This window comes from Macrobrachium rosenbergii, chromosome 9, assembly GCF_040412425.1.
Source record: "Macrobrachium rosenbergii isolate ZJJX-2024 chromosome 9, ASM4041242v1, whole genome shotgun sequence".
Taxonomy (NCBI): Eukaryota; Metazoa; Arthropoda; class Malacostraca; order Decapoda; family Palaemonidae; genus Macrobrachium; species Macrobrachium rosenbergii.
Genome location: NC_089749.1, coordinates 54,946,108 through 54,967,734, shown reverse-complemented (window position 1 = coordinate 54,967,734; position 21,627 = coordinate 54,946,108). Strand labels below are relative to the sequence as shown.

Sequence of the window (21,627 nt, the reverse complement as noted above, 5' to 3'; positions counted from 1 at the left end):
TGGTGAAGTTTTATTTATTTTTTCATTTCACCGAAAACTGGGCGGTGCCCTCGAAAACATTCTATTTGATCCGGCAATTGCCTTCAGGAAATCATAGTGGCTATTTTTACTTTATGAAAGTAGTGCGCAGCATCCTTGGCTTAGATGCAATAAATTAGGAGCGATGTTAGCTTAAGCAGATCTATTTTTGAGGAACCTTGTTGTGATTCTTGCTGACTTTCTAATATGCGCACTCACTTTATCACCATGTTTTCCCATGAATTGATGTATTGGCGATTTAATGTTATACGGAATGTGAAGATAAATGGCAACAACGTTTAATCACTAGATGCAACATACTTCCAACAAGAGAAAGGATAAGAGAATACCGTAGTATGTCCAGCGAAATAGTATAAAGTTCAATCAATTGTTCAATGTAAAGGGCCGGAAAGCACCTTTGCTGCTGATTCAAATATATATTTGCATAAATCAGAGACACGATTATGACACTTATCAGTGAGAGGGTCTAGGGTTGATTTCCTGGAAGGAAAGTAATCTAGGCCCTCTCTTTTAAAACCCTTTACTCCTCAGCTGATTTTGGCAGTGAATTAGTACCTTTTAGGTAATCATTGTGATATTGGATGAATTATAGACTTATGGATCTTGAATCGACCCTCAAAATCTTACTTCTGCTGACCATTTCCTTCCTTTGCTATTGTGGCCATATTCCAACTACTTACTTATCCTTAAGTTACCTGAATTCTTTGTTGTCCTTCCAGTCACATGCTGAAGTTCTCTACATTAGAAATTTAATTTTTCTTCAACTGTGGTCTCCAATCTATCACCACTGATTTTTAAAGATGATCCGATTCTAATTTAAATTAGCCTACATGTAAATATGCTTTAAAAATTAAACAGATGTCTTACAGAATATATACTGATTATATGCACAGTAGTGATGAATACTGATGTGCTTTAAACAACACGGTACAACATAAAGCACGGTAAATTATAACAGTTTCATTCACAACTACAAATGATCATGTCAACTCCAATCTCTACCGCCTAAAGTGTTTCATTATAGACCAAAGTGGCTCACTTGAACTTTGAATTTTGTATGGAATGGCCCAGTGAAAGAATTTGGACGACTGTTTACCTATCACTACGTCTATTCCCTTCACTCCTTGTGCCTTCCAGTGTCGTATGGACTCACTAGGCTTACAAGCTAACTTCATTTTCCCTTGTGGAGAACTCTTTGCTTTGATGTGCAATGATTTGAGCCACCAACTGCTCATGTTTCTGTGGTTAACCTTAGTGATTCAAGAGTTGTCTCCCAGCCTAATTGGTCTATAATCCCCTCTTCTAGTGAAAAGGCCATTTCTGTATAATTCCTGAAGGAATTAAGGGTGAACTGATCTCTAGGTTTAGTGATCTCATTTCCCCAATTCTAGATTCCTGCACATACATTTTTTTGGAAGAATCATTTAGTTCAGCCCTTTCAATAAAAGTTTGGCGCCCCAGTTCTTCAAACTACTGTCTTCTTTTTGAACTTCGCTACGGTTAAATCACATACATCTAGTCAAGCTCAATTTTGATAGAATTCTTAACTTTAACTCTTTTTCCATTCTCAGTGCCACTTTGGAGAAATTTTATTCATTTATAGATAAGATGGACCAAAAAGTTGTCGCTATATACCTAAGGGACTGATTATCAACGATAGTGGAATTGGTTGGTTTAGATCAGGACAGCTTTCATGACAAAGGGTAAAAGAACACCTTATACAGTTGTAAGGAAATCTATAGCTAAGACTGGATTACAGATTAGAACAGAAATCTCAATTAACTGATAAGTCCATTGTCTGTGAAATAGCTTTCACTATTTACGTCACCAAATAGGATTAAGAGTGATAATAGCGCCTCTCGTGGAATTCTCATATTTTGATTAATAGGGTCTAGAAGGGTGCGTCAAGAATGCTTAGCTCGAGTTGACGATATTCGCTTGGTCATTGTCTCTGCTCAACCATCAAAAAATTTTCGCGTTTTGCTTTTTTTCAGTCCGTCTGCTGTAGGCAGCATTCGTCTTTCAAAATAATTTTGTGGGATAAGTAACAAACTACTTCATATCATAGCATTATTAAAGATATTCAGATTATTCGTTCTCAAAAAAATAATTTTCTTATGACATTTTCACACACACATTCACAAACACACACACACAGACTGGCATTTTTACAGGATTATTGGAAGGACTAAGTAGCTTTAGATAAAGGGTCCATATAGTTAATGTATTTGTCGTCTAATCATGAATTGTATTTTTCCAGAGATGGGATTTTGTTTGAAATCTTACAAGTGCTCTGGTCCTTGTCTCCGATTTCGGACGAACAATGAGTCACAGCAAAGTCACAGCGCCTTCAAATACTTGAGATGTCATTATGCAACAACCAGGTTATCGATGACCAAGACTGGACTATGAGCTGGTGTACAAATCTCTATAATCAACTTATTTAACCACAATACAGCCTAGTGACTTGAATAATCTATTTGAGGAAATATTAAAAGAGAAAGGCACTCCCTGTGGAGGCCTCATTAGGATTATCATGGTTTGAGGAAGGTGAGTAAAAAACGCTAAATAACTTCTATGTCCGTTGTAACAATTGTCATTTTCATGGGTTTTTATATGTAAAGAAGATGACTTGGAAAACTGTACTACGTAAAAGTCGGAAGAGAACTCACCCTCATATCTGTTACCTTTAAAATCAGTCTGGTTTTTACTGAGCCACGACTCTACTTGATTTCTGACACATCTCAGTGTAGTTTGTATATGCATTAATTGTACAGAAAAACACGCTTTTTGTTTTCGTTTTCAGAACACGGTTAATACAAAATATGAATTATGTCTATTAGTTAAATACCGGCCTGCGTTACCTTAAAACAAATGTGTAACTTGCAAAATATACATCACAACAAAACAGATAGTTGCTTAAAAACCTGAGCCAGTGACTGGCTTACAGAACAAGCTTAAAAGTAAATCTGTACCCTCTAATTTTACTCTCTTTTCTTTTCACTGTCTTTTTTTTCCATTTTCAGATATAGTCGTAAAATCTGAGAAATAACATTTTGCTTGATCCAATAACAATCATGTCAACACGTAACATATGGCGTAGTTAACAACGCTCGACGATACTGTTTTGCTTGACAGGTATCCTTGCCGTACCTAAGTCTGCGTCGTTTCTCTGTTAATCGTTTCCTAAGTGAATACATTATAAGCGAATTTTCGCCACACTTTATTCGCTATACGAAATAATTTTCCATTGTTACTACGGTACCAAAGGTTAGAGTATGTTAAACTCCACAGTGGGACGCCGTGTCGACCGGACAATTAAATTATACAGGTCTAGGCTCACAGGTAAGGCCCTTTTATGTTAATTTGTATGTGAATAATTACCATTTCGCCGTTCAGAGTACTGGTTAGGCTACTACATTGAAATTTCATTATTCGAGAGTGATGTGTAGTGATTGATGATTAGGATAGTGTCATGTTTTCTTAACTTTCAGCTGTCAGGGTGAATACTAGGCCTAGGCCTATGACACACGGGTAAACTTGAATGTAGGTCTATTTATGAGGGTTATTTCGTTGTTTATTGATATTATGATTTAGTATGACGTGAAATGTGATGGTTAGCCCAAAATTTAATGCTTTAAGCTTTCGCCCGCCTAGAATTCACCATCGCGAAGGGTTGAATGATTGCAATTTTGCTTTCCTTAGAGCAATGAGCGTGAGAGGTAACTGAATAATTTACCCATTTACGGATCAAATTATAACTTGATTTTCAGCATAGGTTGTTGCTTTCAACAACAGTGGACGTAGGGTAGGTTGGGGGAAAGGCAAAAACAAGTGATTTGCACCAGCAAGAATTATACATGGCCTGTAGGCTACAGGCATAGGCCTAAATCACGAGGTAGGCATTTGGAAGAATTATTAGTAGGCTACATGTGTTTAATCGGTAACAGTCACATAAACCAGTTTTTAAACGCCTGCAAAAATGTGTCAAAGGCAGTCACAGGGATCCTCTCATGACCTCGAGGGCCATAAAATAATAGAGTAAAATAAAGGGATGTAACCCAATCCAACCTAACCTAACGTAGTACTGTGGCCCACCTGACACTTGGGTCCGAGTCCTCCTTGACCCTCAACTTAACCTAACCTAAAATGTCATTATACCCTCCATTATCGTAATGACCCCTAACCAGTATTAACGGGTCTTCAGAGTATGAGTATTTTATTAAAATATGAATTAAGGAGCCTGACCCGTAAGATACTAGGCTAGGTCAACCTCCCCCCCTCCAAGGTGTCACTGGTGACAGCCTGTCACTTGCTGAATTTGCAGTTTGATAATATTTCTAAACTCATTGAAGGCTTAGCCATTTTTTGTGACAACATAGGTGATATGGCAATTGTTAAATGGAATTCTTGTGTCATCTGTTAGTGAATGAATAGGACAAAACATGTGCATTTCTTTGTTTTCCCTCCAACATGCCTTAACCATTTGAAGGTGTCTTCATTTCTAGTTGAAATGTTGAATTAAATGGTGTAAGACACACACTCTCTCTCATCTATCTATCTATCTATCTATATATATAGATATATATATATATATATATATATATATTATATATATATATATATATATATATATATATATATATATATATATATATATACAGTATATATATATATATATATATATATATATATATATATATATATATATATATATAGTATATATATATATATATATATATATATATATATATATATATATATATATATATATATATATATATATATATATATATATATATATATATATATATATATATATATATATATATATATATATATATATATATATATATATATATATATATATATATATATATATATATATATATATATATATATATATATATATATATATATATATATATATATATATATATATATATATATACAGTATATATATATATATATATATATATATATATATATATATATATATATATATATATATATATATATATATATATATATATATATATATATATATATATATATATATATATATATATATATATATATATATATATATGACTATTTATCACATCACCGTGATTCATATACAATCATATACACATATCAATTCACTAAGTAATATATTTTATATATATGATAATATATATATATATACACGCCAACCAGTATATATATACGATGGACTTATATCACTAAAAATCCCTTCGTATATGAAAAATATATTACTCTGAGTAGAGTGAATTGGATATATATTTCTGATATATATATATATATATATATATATATATATATATATATATATATATATATAGTATATATATATATATATATATATATATATATATATATATATATATATATATATATATATATATATATATATATATATATATATATATATATATATATATATATATATTAGAAAAGGTTTATACAGATGAGGAAAAAGGCTAAAATTGTTGCCAGTGTCGTCACTAGGGAAGACTTCAGTTAGCAGTCTACCTCTGATCCTTCCATGTGTACACAGCATTCTTGGGTGAGAGAAGGTTACATGCAGGAAGGTGAATGACCTTCATGTGCTCTTGTCCTGTGGAGAGCCTGTGCATGTGCTTGGCTCTCCCCAGGCAAAACCCCTGTGCATTCATGTGCTTTGCCTCTGCCACCCTTACCATGTCTACTCTCTGGCTACTGTTGTTGCTCCCTCTAAGGAGCTTAACCCTGTTGAGAGACTAGTTGCATGAAGGATATGGCTGCTCATCCTGCAAAGGAGGGTAAGACACAGGAAGTAAGGGAAGAAGTTCAGGCGCTTTTCTTTTTCCTTTCCTCCTCCTTGTCAAGGTCCTCCTCTTCCTCCTCCTGGTCTTGTATCTCCTCTTCTTCGTGCAGTAAGAAGTATCCTTGAACCCTGCGCAATCAGAGTCCTGCCAGACTTTGAGTGAGTGCCTTTCTTCTTCTAGGGGCAGCAACAGTGCTTTTTCACCTAAAAGTGTTGTATACCAAAGGCAGGGTTGATGCTGAGGTTCTCTAGTATGATTTGTACCCCAGGTCATCTCATGTCTCTTAGACAGGAAGATTGCATGTGACTTTTACACCTGTGCTTCTCATGAAATGTGTGGTAAAGTTGGCACAAACTTCTCACTAGGTGCGTGGACAGTCTTGGGATCATGCATAAGCATATGGGTATTGCGATGATCTTTGAAAGCTTTGTGGTTTACCTTGAACCTTGGAGATGTGTGTGTGTACTACTATAGTGTCCGTGTTCGATCTCCCTTAGCGTCTACCATTTCAGCTATTGTCAGTCATTGGAAACCCCACAGGATAGGTGGTAGCTACTGTTTGATCTTCATTCTGTGCATGAGTCATCCTCTACTGTGTATGCATTTTCATGTGATTGCTTGGGTGTGCTTGGTTCATCAAGAACTCCCATTGCACATATCTAAAATCCCTAGAATGTGTGTACAACAGAAGGTTTATGTATGTACAAGAGGCCATCATTGTATGATACCTCTGAGTACTGTATCGAGAACTGCATGCACATGATCATGCATACACTTGGGGTGTTCCTGGCTCAACCCAACACTCCCATTGTGCATGTGGACAATACTGCACGTTAGTGCTTATCTATCTCTTCAAGGTTGGTTTTGGATAATTCGTGACTCATATCCGTGGGTAGAATGTTCCAAGACCCTGAGCAGATAGTATCAAACACCTTTCATAACAGAGTACTATACACACACTGATTATACAACCTGTTTATACCCATATTATTCCCAATACGTATTGTGATGCTCATTATTGGTCATACTGCACATGTTGAGGAATAATTATAAAATATAGATATTTCTTATAAAGTAAACGAGGAAAAATTTTTACAACTAATGTAAATGAACAATTTATGATGATTTAAGTACTGGAAAATACGCATTAGTTGGATATCTAAGGGGGCTGTGCCATCAGTGCACCTCATGCAGTGCACTGTTGGTATTTCTTAAGGTTCCTTGCAGCATCCCTTCAGCCCTTAGCTGCAACCCCTTTCATTCCTGTTACTGTACTTCCATTTATATTATCTTTCTTCCATCTTACTTTCCACTCTCTTCCTAACAATTGTTTCATAGCGCAACTGCAAGGTTTTCCTTCTGTTACAAGTTTAAAACCTATTTACTTGCAGTTTCCCTTTCACGTTGAATGACCTCATAGGTCCCAGCAATTGGCCTATGACCTAAATTTTATATTCCAATCCAATTCCATTAGGCTGGACTGGGAATGATGTATCTAGCAATGTTTTTTGTTGTTTCCTCCAATGTAGATGACTTTAGTAGCTCTTCCAACTCCTCGTTCATCAAGTCTATATCCATTAATCATGTCCCATATTCCATCACCACCAGCTTGTATTGGCAGTTTGATGATCCTCTGCATATCAGTGTTAACACCCAGGAAGCCTCTGAAGTCATTCACAGCATTGCTTCCAATATGCATTCACAGTTTGTGGTTTCAAGTTTATCCATTGCTCCTCATGTGAAAATTATAACCTTGGCAAAGGTGTATCCATGATTTATGGCAAAGGTATGATTTCCATAATGTTCATGTCAGGATTGGCATCAATAGCTGCTCACATCATGTCAAAGGCCTGCTTAGTGTTGTGGCCTTGACACTGAATGATACCTTATCTGGGAGGCATAAGAAACAAGATTTTGTTTGGAGACAGAAACGATAATGGATTGAGAATGACTAGGAGCATTATCTATTCTTGATAAACTGTAAAAGACAGACCTTCCTCCTGTAAATAGGTTGTTACTTCTGGAATAAAGCACTCATGGAAAGACTTGTGTAAAAACCTTTGCAGTGATCCATGTCTTGTTATTGTGTTGCCAGTATTCAAGAAGAGGCTTCTAGTTTTTGTCCTTCATTGTGCAGGGATCTTTTGTTCCAGTAAATGCCAGGCTTAATCATGTGACCACCACGTTGCTACACAGAACCAGAGTTGGACTATCTTTCCATGCTTCAAAGCCTGGTACCTGGTCTGCAGTTTGGTGGATACAAGCCCTGCTAGGCATTTTCTTCCAGAATAGTCAGTCCACTTTCATCACAGTTGAAAACTTGCCTTGGATTGTAGCCTCTTAATTTTTCTTTGAACTCGTGGCGAGAACAATAGTAGCCTCTTCATCTGCAGATGCTGATTTTCCAGTAATTTTTAACATCCTTTAGGTTAAACTGATGCTTGGTTCCATTTAACCATCCCCTATTGACTGAATGGCTTCATTCCCTCTGTAATATTAGGTTTTTCACTAAATTGGTTGTAGAGACTTGAGGGTTTCTATTGCACAATGTTGGCAGTGAAAGGAACTTTTTTTCTCTCTCTTTCATGTCTCCTCCTTACACTTAGAGCTTTTTCCATTTTCAGCAACATTATCCTGTAGTGGGAACTAACTTCTGCACATGTAGGCACAGTAGCAATATTTTTACCTATGCTTTCTTTGTGTTTATAAATTTCATGAATGAACTCTGTGTTCTTGTTACCTAGTGATTTCGGCATATAATGTTTTTATTTCAGTTATATGTAGGACTGTCTCCTTTTCCAATAGAGGAAGCACATCTCATGCCCTCTTGGGCTTGCTCACATTACCAGTTTTGCTTCTTTCCTGCTCTAGACTATTATAAGGGTTTATGAAGGCTTCTTTTAAATGAAGAAATCGAGTGCACAGTATTGTGCAGGAGATACTCCACATAAGAAGACTATACTTTGACTGAGTAAGAAGCACAATGCATGGTTGGAGGGACAGTATAAAGGGTAAGGTGTGGGTATGTAAGGACTGGGGATTGAGTGACATACTGGCTGGGTGTTAACTGGTTTATTGGTAGTTCCTTACTGAGATAAATGTACAGAATCTTTGAAGATGTTATAGACGCGGAGGGTAGTGTCTACACACAGACAGGTAAAAACAGAGGTACAGACTGACATCTGTGTTTGTCAGCAGACAAACAGATGTTGATAGACATGGTTAACATACAGTGATGAAACATATATCAATGGAAAGGCCAGGAAATTCTACATATGGCCAATTGCATGGATTCAAGACAGATTACTGAATACAATGCAGTAGCATAATATATGTGAAATGGAGAGACGTTTGGCATCTTCAAAACAGAAACAAACATACAGTTTGATACAGAAGAGTTTTGATTAGAATGCTTGATGTGGCAATGCAGTGATGGTGATTGTACAGAAAACAAGACAACAATGGTTAAGAAACCGGAAATATTGTATGGTTGACATCGCGTTCCATTAGAGAAAGAAAAACGAGACGCTCCCCGATTGATGATTGATGAACACACGAAGTGTTTGGAAGAGATGGCGTCAGGCTCATTGTGGGTAACGTCTGATTGTTTGGAAGAATTCGTACTGTAAATCGATGGACTTGCTGACATTTTTGGCTCGAGGCTTTTTAGGAGGCTGAACCTCCAGCAGGAGCTCTAGGAGGATGGGAGCAGGTTGAAGGGTGACGTGGATGATCCAGGGCTGATAATGAGCCAGCTTAGAGGGGGCAGTGAAGGATGACGTGGCTAGTCCTTAAATCAGTACGAGTGCGGGGCGGCTATTTCCAGGAGTTCAGGGCTCGGTGGTGGGTGGGTCATCTCAGAGGGTCGCTTCTTGAGAACTCAGAACGGCGGAGTCCTGGTCTGAGAGTGTCATCTTGGTCGGCATTTGGGTCAGACTGGAGTTTGATAGAAGATTCTGATTGTTTGCAAGTGGTGGATTGAATAAAACAAGACAATTCTGCTTTTGTATGGGAATCTGTTAGAATCTGAAAACGGACACTTGCTTTGTCTCAGATGGATGACGATTGACGAACATTCAGTTGGAAAGACAGGAGGCTCTTACAGGTACAGTACTAGTATTGAACACTTTTTGATCATGTTTTGATTGTTGATGTGGCATGTGCAGTTAAGGTCATTTAAATAAGTGGATCAGAACACATTAGGTTACAGCTGTAAAATTCTACTGTAAAGTGGACCACATTTTTGGCAGGTTTTTTGAGTCAACCTCTGGACATTTTTATATGAAATCATGAGATTGTGGACCAGGATAATGAGCAGTTACCAGTCTACCTTAAATCATTATTCCAGTATATTCGGTGATCAGTGCCTCTTGGTTTGAATGTTTGAGTCCGTGGTCTGAGAGTGCTCACCATGGCAGACTGGAGTTTTAGCCTGTTTTTGGAAGGTTAACTTTTTTGTGTCTGTTAGAATCTGTGGTTTTCTTGTCTCAGAACCAGTTATTGGAAAGGAGATTGTTTGGTTGTTTGTGAGTTAAATGATCTTGGGAAAGCAACCACTGCCTCTTTGTCAAGCCCCATTTCATAAGTAGAGCGTATTCAAGGGTTCACCTAGGAAGTGAGGCTAGTGTTACAGCTGCTGTGGTGGTTTTTTTGTGTGTGGTTTCTTGGACCAGATTAACAGTTTGATTTGCAGATCAGAGGGTTCCTTGCTATCCAGCATCAAGTCGACTTTCCTGCTGCTGACAAAAACGCATAATTACAGTTTTTGGCAGGGAGTTTCATGCTCAGAGGAAGGAATAAATTTTTGCTTCGTATTTACGCTTTTTGAAGAGGTAAATTGAGGCGCTGGTGGAAACGACATGTTCTGATAGCCAGGACCTTGATATGCCATGTGGTCTCCCTTAGATCCAGGAAGGAAATAAGGGAACCACAGCCAAGCTTTTCTTGGGCAACCACACCTTCTGTGTTCAGTGTTAGGAGTGGCCTTGAGTCCACAAAACCAATCTTGGTTACTTCCTTGGGGGATGATGCCATCAGTGCACCTAATGTGGTGCGCTGTAGGCATTACTTAAGGTTCTTTGCAGTATCCCTTTGGGCCCTAGCTGCAGCCCCTTTCATTCCTTTTGCTGTATCTCTTTTCATATTCTCCTTCTTCCATCTTACTTTCTCAACCCTCTCCTAACAATTGATTCATAGTCCAACTGTGAGGTTTTCATCATATTACATCTTGCAAATCTTTTTACTGTCAATTTCCGTTTCAGCGCTGAATGATCTCATAGGTTCCAGCACTTGGTCTTTGGCCTAAATTGTATAGACTCTATTCTATTCTGAAAGCACAGGAGGAGGCATGAAACTCCAGGTTTTCAGTTGATGAGGTTCCCAAGCCAAAGGAAACATTTGAATGTCAGGTCCCAGTGCAAGATTAATTTTCCTTTTTGTCCTAGTGTTAGTTTGTTAGGAAATCCTGGTAGTTAGTTGGGAGTGTGAAGGTATACATTGGTGTATAGGAGTGTACCTTCATATCTGAAGGTAGTTGTCTTTAGTTTTGGAATGTTGAATGTGGACTTTTGACTCTGTCGGGGAGTCACTAGTACTCAACAAGATAAGAATCCTTTTTTTGCCTGTAAGGATCCTCTGACAAGTCTTGTTGTGAGGGATTTTTACCCTGTTTTGCATTTACCATCTGGCAGTAGTACTTACCAGGAAGGACCACACTGCAGATAAGAATGTTTAGAGGCTTTTTTCCATTTTGAAAATGCTTGGCTGAATGGATGTTTCTCTGGTTGCACCAATCCACCATTCTGGTTCTCTGTGGTAGTCAGCTAACTTTAACAGTAGGCTAGATTCATCATAAATAATGAAAATGTTTGCAATAAAATGAATTAATTGGATATTTACCAGCTGTTAAAGTGGAAACCCACCCAGACTCCCTACATCTTATTGGATGGTCACAAAGAATTCTGACAAGAATGTAAACCATTCCACCGCCACCGGGTGGGAAACGGGCAATTATAAATAGTTTATCCAGGTCTGTCAAGCATTGTTCTTGTGTTTATTTTGAATGGGAATCCAGATGGTTATAGACAATCCATCCAGGTCAGCCAAGCATTATTCTTTTGTTAATTTTGAATGCTCATTGCAACTTATGGTGTGAAGATGTAAGCTAATTTAACAATTGGCAAGTATCCAAATAATTACTGCAATTTTATTATAAAAATTTTAATTTTTGAGGTGAAACTTACCCTCCATCATTAGCTTTATCTGCGACTATTTGATGCAGTCTTGACAAGTGTTAAAATTGAAACAATTGTTTACAAGCTAAATGCTCCCACAGTTGCTTCAACCCTTTAGGGGGTAGGGGTAAGACAGTGAGTGTTATGGTTGATCACTCGTCTCTTGTAGGTGAAATCGGCCAGGTGTGTTTACAAGTGCTCTAACATTTGTGTTTGTTTTCCTTGGCAATGATGGATTAGGTAAGTTACAAGACCAGATTGAGTAATTGATGTACGTATTGAGTAATTGATGTACATAAGCACAAACTTGCATGGATCATCGAGAGGTGATTATGATTCTGACAACCTTCATGATCATTGCAAGTTTTGTAATTGACGTGTGTATGGAGTAATTGACGTACGCGCACAAACTTGCATGGATCATCGAGAGGTGATTTACGATTCTGACAACCTAGGCTAGATTTAATGCAGTTAGATTGAGTCGGTTAAATCTAGATTGAATTGTAACCATTTGATTTGTTTGCTCCATATGTTCCCAGTGCATTGGCAGGGACATGTCCCCACATTCCTTTGGCCATTCTGCAGATGCAGCCTTGTCCTGTCCCAGCGGCTCCACATGCCGACAGGTCTGGTAGTCCCAGGTGTTTCCAGACGAGGACTAACATCCCAGGATGTTTAAGGACTGTGTCCTCTGTCTCCTGCCTTTGCTTTTAGTCCTCTATGGACAGAGTTAGATCCCAGTCACACAGGACAGTAATTATAGGTCTAGATCTTGTGTTTGACCCCTTTGTCCCATGGCTATTCTAGTGATTCATCTGAGCTAGATAACAGATTGCGATCTGTTGTGAGTGCTGCCAGCATGCAAGGCGCCGAACTTGCTAGCGCAAGGCTTTGCTCCTGATAGGGTGCAAGGCGCAGCATTTGCATCCATCACTAACAGTCCTGAGCCTGTAGTTAGCTATCAGTGTCAGCGTTCGTGGTATTTTATCAGCAGTGGTCCAAGTTTGGTTTGGCTCAGCCACTGTTATGTCAGTTCCCATTCTTTTGTGGTTTTCAAACTTAGGCTGAGTGTGCCAGATTTTGGCTTTCGGCTGTTAGTCCGTGAGTTTCCGCAAACGGCGAGAGTTCATACAGGTGTCTGGGAGTCTGAACAAGTCTGATCTGCAAGTCCTCGGCGAGTCTGAGCGGTTATCTGCAAGTCCTTGGGAGTTTGCATGGCTGGCAGTGAGTCCTCACAGTTGTCAGCGAGTCTGCACGGTTGTTTGCGAGTCCTCCCGGATGGTTTCAAGTTCGAATGACTTGCAGCGAGTCCAAACGGTTGTCTGGGAGTCTGCACTTTTGTCTGCAACTCCGCATTTGTGTTAGCAAGTCCAATGCTTCGGTGAGTCCACATGACACTTCAGCGAGTCTGTGCAAGGAGTCTGTGAGTCCTATTAGTGAGAGAGCTTTTGACTTGAATTCTGTGTCAGCTGGATTAGGAGACCATTTATTTTTAGGGCTACATTTGCCCTTGCTCTTCCTGACAGCATTCTCCTTTGCTTCCTTTTCAGGAAGGGGAACATTTAGTTTATCCCCTCATTTTTAAGGAGTTAGTTCAGTTGTGCTTAGACAAATTTATCAGACCTTCTTCAAATTAACTGTTTCTTTACTTGGGAGACTTGACTCATTGGGAATGTTTGGCTAGAGATTCTCCTTTTTGAAAGTCCTTTCTCTTGTCTCCCTGGCTATCTGCTAGAAAGAGATATCAGTGTTGAGCTCTTTGTTCTGGTCTCAGTTCCTTGCCCCAAGTATTTGCTGGGGTAATATCCCCTTCATGTAATATGTTTTCTTATTATGAGTAAAGTTACTTCTGTATCTGGAGGACGGGCTATCTTTGTGAAGTCCAGGGGTCTGCGTAAGACTCTATGCTTACTAAAGGTCAGAGGTCATCTCTGGAACCTACGCAAAGAGTGGCCTACCTGAGCGTGGTGATTGATTCCGTTCAAAGTTTTCCGACTCAAGCTCGAGTAGATAGTGTGTTATTAATCTTGAGAGAATTCTCCTCCACAGGGTGCATGCCCCCTAATGCTGGTTGTATTGCCTAAGCCACTTGTCTTCTGTGGAGAAGCCAATTCCTAGTACTTAACTTTGGATGTTACCTCTTCAGTTGCATTGGCATGGAGAGACACTTGGCCAGACCATGAGTTGTAGCCATAGAGCCAAGGACAGGTCCCTTTCCTTCAGTGCTTGTTATCCTTAGTATTGCAATGCTTCTTGCAGGGAGTCCCTAGAGTCCACGAACCCAGACCTCCCACTACTGTATATGCAATTGCCTCAGACGAGGATGGGGGTGTGGTTATTGGGAACCAGTCGTTTCAAGGTAGTGCTTGATTTACGATAATTCACCTTGTGATAACTCGAATTTGCGATGAAGCTAGCTATTAATACTAATGCGGCAATATTTTGAAAATATTTTAAAATTTCGTGCTCAATGGGCGCAGGCAGCAGCATACAATCAGGCAGTGAGAGAGACCAAATTACAACAGACTAACTTTTTTTCCTCCATCTCTTTATCCCATCTTCTAGTTATATAAGTTGAAAAAGTTAGAGAATGATAAAAGCATTGTTAGTAACGTTATACTCGTTGCGTGAATGTGTACAGCCATAAACAACTGAATGAGAAACAGCTGTTGTGCTAAGAACAACTGAATCAGATAGCAACAGCCGTTTTGCTTGCATTTCAACCATCATACGATAGTAAACAATTACTATATTATGTTAACAAATGGTGTTAGGTAGAATAGGACTGATATATTTTTACATTGTACCCTTATTTGCTATGGAGAAAAGATTGGCAAGGAAACATATATACTGCTAAATTTAAGCTGCGAGTTGTAGCTGAAGCTGAGAAAACAATGTTCAAGCTGCTAGTGATTATAAATTATTGTGCATTGGCAACATGGATAAAACTCCCGTAAACTTTGATATGCTAACAGACTCAGCCGTAAGTAAAATTGAGAGAAAAGTATTTTAATCAAAACTACTGGGCATGAAAGGACACATTTTACTGCTGTTTTCACACTGATAAAAGATAAATACACAAAGCACATAGTATGATGAAATCAAGTGAAAATAGTAAATGGAATCTGTTGATTTTTTACACGAAAAACATGCCCCCAACGCCATCTATTAACAAAAATAACCAAATTTAGTTCACAAGAACGTGTATTTAAGTCATATTTCGACTCAAAAACACTTTGTACTGTATTACAAAAATAAACTTGTCCCAAATAAATAGAGTAGCTAGATTCATTTACGCTAACTAGAAGCAAGAAAATTCGCTCTGAACTCTGTTAAATATGGCGAAATTAATTTACCTCATAATCTCCATCTGGTGATTTTCAAACCAAAATGTTGATTGCTCTGTTTGCATTTTATAATACAGTAATATGAAAAATACATACAATATTACTGGATACAGTGAAGTAAAGTATAACTTTAAAAGATCCCAGGAAAAGATGCATTCATTATTTTGTATTTTATAACAATACTAATATACAGGCAGTCCCCGGTTTACAACGGGGTTCCGTTTTTATGCCACGTTGTAAACTGAAAATCGTCGTAAACCGAAAAATCGTCAAAAATCGTCAAAAATCCCAAGAAAACCTGACTTTTAATGCTTTGGGTGTATTGAAAGCGATGTAAACTGCATTTTTATTGAGTTTTTCATCAAAGAGCCTCAAAATTTTTATTATTCCACCATTTTGGAGCCATATTTCTTCCGTCAGATCGGGCGTGACGATGACGTCGTAACCTTGGAACATGTCGTAAACCGGGAAATAATTTCTGATGAATATATTTGAAAAGTGTCATAACCTCGGAATGTCGTAAGCCAGACCCGTTGTAAACAAGAGACTGCCTGTATATGTGAATATTACATACGCTAATTTTAAATCTCGTGCGTGCATGATGTGACCCCCCTTAAAATTAGCTTCAAAATTAGGTCTTTAAAAGTCGCAGGGTATGCGACTATATAAGGTAAACTCTTTAAAACTCAAATTTGCTGCTTTATCATCCCCATCCTCTTCTGATTTTTAGTTATACGTAACCACCAACAGCCTGACACCGTTCTAGTATGCTGACGATGGACCGAATCTTGGGAAGTAACCCTTACATTACACATCTGATTCTTGTTTGTGTTATTCAGTTTCTTTTTGTACTGACTATCATAAGTCAATCTGCATTTAACCTCTGGAATTAGCCGATATTAATAATTACTATTGTAAGTTACAGTATATCTATAGTTTAACCAGACTACTATATGTGATTAATGATGCTAGATACCTATTGTATATGTATAGGCTATATTACAGATATTGTTAATTTAAACAATAGGGTTTTGGAACCTAAATGCTAGATACCCTAGTGTAGGCTAGGCTAAATTACGAGATACGTTTTTTCCAACAAACAATAGGGTTTTGGAACCTAAACCCATTGTAAGTAGGACAATGCCTGTATGGTTGCCAATAGAAACAAGTCTTCTCATTAACAGCAAGGAGTTGTTGGCTAGCCAGAAGGGATTTAAGTAATTTCTGTCTCCTTGGGCATGCCTTCTCTAGCATATATTAGAAGGCAGGGGGGCATAAATTTGAAACCTTGGTAGCCATCATCAGAACTTTAGCCTCCAGACAGTGGAGAGGAATATGATGCATATGTCTCAGTTGTTTCTTGTTTGACTGTATGTGGTGTACATGTTAAGTCATCTGGGACAGGTTCTCTCCTGAAATTGATCTTTCCCCATAGGTTGCATGGCATTTAGGAGGGTGTTTGACAACCTCTTCTTGATGTCTTTTGCTGCTAAGCTGAATCATTGTCTCCCCAGTTCTGGGCCCTCAACCCTGGGCAGTAGACGTTGGGATTCAGGTTGAGAAACCTATTCCTGTAAGCCATCCCAATGTTACCGCTGTTTAAGGGGGTACTCTAGGGTTGAGGACTACCAGGAACTCCACTATGTTTCTATTGTTCTTTGGTGGTTGGGAAGGCATTGGTTCCCAGTCTTCCACTTTTCAGTAGAATTCCTAGGCATTACCTCTATAGTAATCTGCCTCGTCAGGCAGGGAAGGGGAAGCCTTAAGGAAATATTGAAATGCTTTGACTAACAGCATGGAACTGTTGTCTAGCTCCTGAGCTCCAGAGACTTTTATTAGTCATCTAGGGACTCTTTCCCTATGACAAAAGGAAAGTAAACTAATTTCTTGTTCAATAACCCTGGAGCTGTATAGATTATGATGCAGGTCCAGAGTCAGTTCCTGTCTGCACACCTGCATTAAAAGATTAACAGTGTTTAAAGATCTGCACTTCTTGAGTAATGACAAAGTTTCAGTTTCTACATCAAGGCTATAATCCATGCTGATTTAAACAAAACTGTTCAAGCTTTTCAGCTGGATTGCTGAAGGTTCTTTTAAGCTTCTGTTATGGAATCTAGTCTTTGGCTTATGACTCCTTAGTGGCCCTCCTTTCTACCCCAGAGCAAGGCTTCTCTCAAGGCTCTTTCATAGAACACTCCCTCTGGGGCAGTGGCTTCGGCCAGAAGAGTAAGTTGGTTACCTGCAATTTATTCGTTAGTAGGGTGTTCACATACTGGAGCAGAACTTCTTTTAATACATCCTTTTATGCTAAGATGATTTTAAGACCAAAGCTCTTCCAAAGGTTCTCTATCCCAGCCTTAGAGACTCTGCTCCGGGAAAGAAGCTTCTTTGATACCCTGTTAGGGCTATAGGGATTTATACATCCCATCTTGACCATTTAGGAAGCAGTGTAAAACCTATTTTGCACTGTTTGAGAAGACCTAGGTTCCTAGGTCTTAGATGCCATAATCTTCTTTATTAAGGTTTATTAATCCTTAATCTTGGAAGCACACCATGCATTGTTTCCAGAGGATTGTCCACTTTTGTAGGTGAAACTGCACAATGTCAGAGCAACAACTACATTGATTAGTTTTCTTTAGCACCTCTCTCTAGACTGTTAAGTCTAGGAGGCACAGTGGAGGTGTAACTGTGTTCTCATCCAACTGCTTGAGAGCTGTCTTTATCCAGCGGGAACTGCCATATGCTAGCACCTATAGTTGTGGCAGGGGAGAGTTCTACTAGTCTTCCCTTTTTGTGTTATGAACAGGTATAGGTTTTCACTGTCGACCCCATCCTGAGTTAGTGAGGAATCTTATGTATTGGGGTTCATACGTCTTAATATCATACTCTACTTTGTTTTGACTGCAGTATTATGCTTAGTTGTTATTGCTTTGTTTCTCTCAGGTGGGGACAAATGAAGTTCATTAGAGTGAATAATGTTGGGACTTATGCAATAGAGTCATTACTCTTCATTGGAGAAAGCTACCCTGAGCTGATCTAGAACACCTTTTTTCCAGGAAAAAATTGGTTTTGCTGTTTTGGGCATGAGATGCCACAGCAACTCAGGTAGGTAGGTGGTAACTCTTTAGGGACCATGTTTAGTTGTGGTTTTAGCTCCCATCAACTCTGCAAGCCTGAGGCACAGAGGCCAAATCTGCCATTCTGCATTGCACAATCTCAACCAATGCCTATACTCAGGGTCCATGTTCCACCTCTTTGCAATGGTGGACCTCACTTGACAAAGATCCTCTTTGACAAGAACTTGCCAAGGGATCGTATGCCTCGGGTAAGCAGCAATAAGGATATTTCTAATATCTGATATTTTGGTTATAGGGAAATCTCTTGCCCTTCTCCAGCACACAGTGTTGGAGTCAGCTAATGAGGGAGGGTAAATTTCACCTCAAAAATAATGATTTTTATGATAAAATCAACTATTTAGGTACTTACCCTCCATCATTGAGATCCCTCCCTCCTCGCCTCTTAAGAGATTAAGAGACGACTGATCAACCATAACACTTGCTGTCTCATCCCCACCCCCTGAAGGGTGGGAGGAGTAACTATTGGGAGCATTTCGCATTTCAACGATTGTTTCAATTTTAACACTTGTCGAACCTGCACCAAGGAGCCGCAGATAAAGCTAATGATGGAGGGTAAGTACCTAAAAAATTTATTTTATCATAAAAATCTTTATTTTTCTTAGGTGCTGTATACAGTACAAGGTAATGTATACAAATCAGAGCCTTTTTTTTTATAATCTCACCTCAACCACTTTGTTTAGTCCCTTGTTTTAGAGTTTCCACAACCAGTTCCTGAGAAATACTCCAACAAAAAAGGCTTGGGTTTGTGTACCTGTGAAAAATACAAATTACTTTAAAACTGTTAAATTTCTGACTGCGTTAACTCTTTACAGAGTGCTTTTTTGATAGGTGTTTGACAAAGTACACATTTTTTCTTGTGGTAAATGTTACTTTTAGACCTGGTATACGGCACAAATGTAAAATTAGCTGTTCCCAAAGGAACAATGAGCATAGATTTTTATGCAGGAGTATTCCTCAGCGTGAGCTGGTATTGGTTGTTAAAACTTGTAACAAGCTGATAGTAGGTGGATGGATAAGGGGAACTCCCCACTCACCTGCCATCATCAAAACTACATCTTCCTTGGCCACATTTGACCACTACATCCTTGGTGTCAGTGTAACCAGTTTTAATTTCCTTGGTTTTAGTGTAATGTAACCAGTTTTGTTGTTCTGTGGTGGTAGGCCCATTAAGGAGTGTGATGGCTGGTCTTTGCAGCGGAGAGGTGTGGCAGCAGTGGAGGAAGACCGAAAGATGTTCACTGGTTGTTTCAAAGGGGACTGCTTTGCCTTAGATAATGCCAAATCTTTTTGGCCCCTTCATCTTGGACTAACATCTCTTTCCCTTCCATCTACTCATCCTCCTCTGGTCCATGGGAATATTGGGATGGGAGGTTATTCATGTGAGGGTAGGAGACCAGCCAGTGTGCTGCAACATTGCTGACCCAGGTTCAGCAGTTTGCTTATTCATGGAATGCTACCATCTACTAGTGCTTCGCTGGGGCTTTGTTTGTGAGCAGTTTCCCTGTTGGGGGATGGAGGTGGCATGTGCTCACCTATGGGTGATGTGTTTGCTGTAGGCAGTGTTAAAACTGGGTCCTCTTGAGTGTGTTCATGAACCAGTGTCTTCCCATTTCCCTCTTAGACATGAAGACTTTTCCGGACTCCTCCCGTTCATATTTCTTATGAGGTACAAGGAGTCCCTGTTACCTTCTTGCCTTCATATGTTTTGCTACCCAGATTGTGAGCATGCAGAGAGAAGTTTCATGCGCAACAGGTTGCTGCTGTACAATACTGCTGGGCATTGTGATGATCTGTATGCATGTGATTATGCAAACCCTCATTGTCCCTAACTCACGATGTACATACATGTATGATCACCAGGTTGTTTCCAGACAGAGGGTTGATTCATGAAAGATTGCCATATTACAGTACCACTGGATGTCATGATTATATGCATGTGTATGATTGTGTGTACCCTTGTGTGGTGGCTGGTTCGCCCTTCATCTGTGGTTTTATTAGTTCAGTTTTGGCTTATCAAATGACAGTCAATGGGAATGTGGATCATGATTTTGAACAGTCATGGCTCGTTCGGCTTGCTGACTTTGTTGTCCTGGGACTCGCATCTGCTGATGAAAGGGCAAAGTTCAGGGGTTGTTGGTGGCTGGAGGAAAGGCATTAACTTTAATTTTGGACCCAAGTCTAACCTAGCGAGGAATTTTGTTGTGAGAAGACAAGTCTTTATGTCACATGTTCTTCTCCCAAAATGTTTTGGCTGAAAGTAGTCTCACTTAGCAGTCTACAAGAGAAGTGATGTATCATTTTATCACATTGTCAAAATAAGAAATAAAACCTGATATTTTGAAAATGATCTGTTTTAAAAGGGTTGTATTTTCTAATATAATAGCTGTTTCTGCTGTACTTAGTTGTATTAAGTCTTCTCTATGTAACTTACAACCTTTTTCTCATCAGCGTGTAGCTGATGAAAATGTTCAATCAAGTTAACGCATCTCACAGGAGGAGCTGAGATTCATCTGTCATTTGGTGGGTATTTCTTCCTACCCAGGGCCCTCATGGCCCTTTACTAGGCGGTGCTTTGCACTGTTGTACATTACATCTGCACAGCAAACCTTTGACTCTTCCTTGGACTTCCTGTTGTGCCGCTAAATACCGCCTTGGTAGTAGTCTGTAAGTGGACTTCCTGTGCCTTACCGCCAGGCTCTTCATGTCTGTGCTGTATTCGCTAGACTCTTAATATCATTTGCATATTTTGGTAATGCTTGGTTGTCTTGCAAGACCAGAGGGTGGCCATACGCTCAACCCTTTATTTTGGTCAATGGGGAGCAGAATCTGAACATAATCTGTTAAAGCTTGAAATTCTTTTGTTTAATTCATGTAAGAAGTTGCTTTATGGCGGTAAATTTGTGAATAATTGATTGACTAGGCTGTTTAAGGTTCCAAAAAAATGGATGAGAGGAGCAATTGTTCTGTTGTATGTGCATCAAAGTGATAATTATTAAGGCATAACTTTGCAGAGTATATCCCTGAAGGTGTGTGGTAGGATTTCGATTAAGTAGGTAAGGAA

General features: G+C 38.8%; 1 long non-coding RNA gene across 1 annotated transcript in view; it reads left to right on the top strand.

Annotated features, from left to right (window-relative positions):
• The first annotated feature begins 3,097 nt into the window (after positions 1-3,097).
• Positions 3,098-21,627, top strand: part of LOC136841823 (uncharacterized) — a 45,551-nt gene continuing 27,021 nt past the window's right edge. Inside the window, exon 1 of the long non-coding RNA XR_010854096.1 lies at positions 3,098-3,384. This is a non-coding gene — a long non-coding RNA (uncharacterized lncRNA). The remainder of the gene's footprint in view (positions 3,385-21,627) is intronic.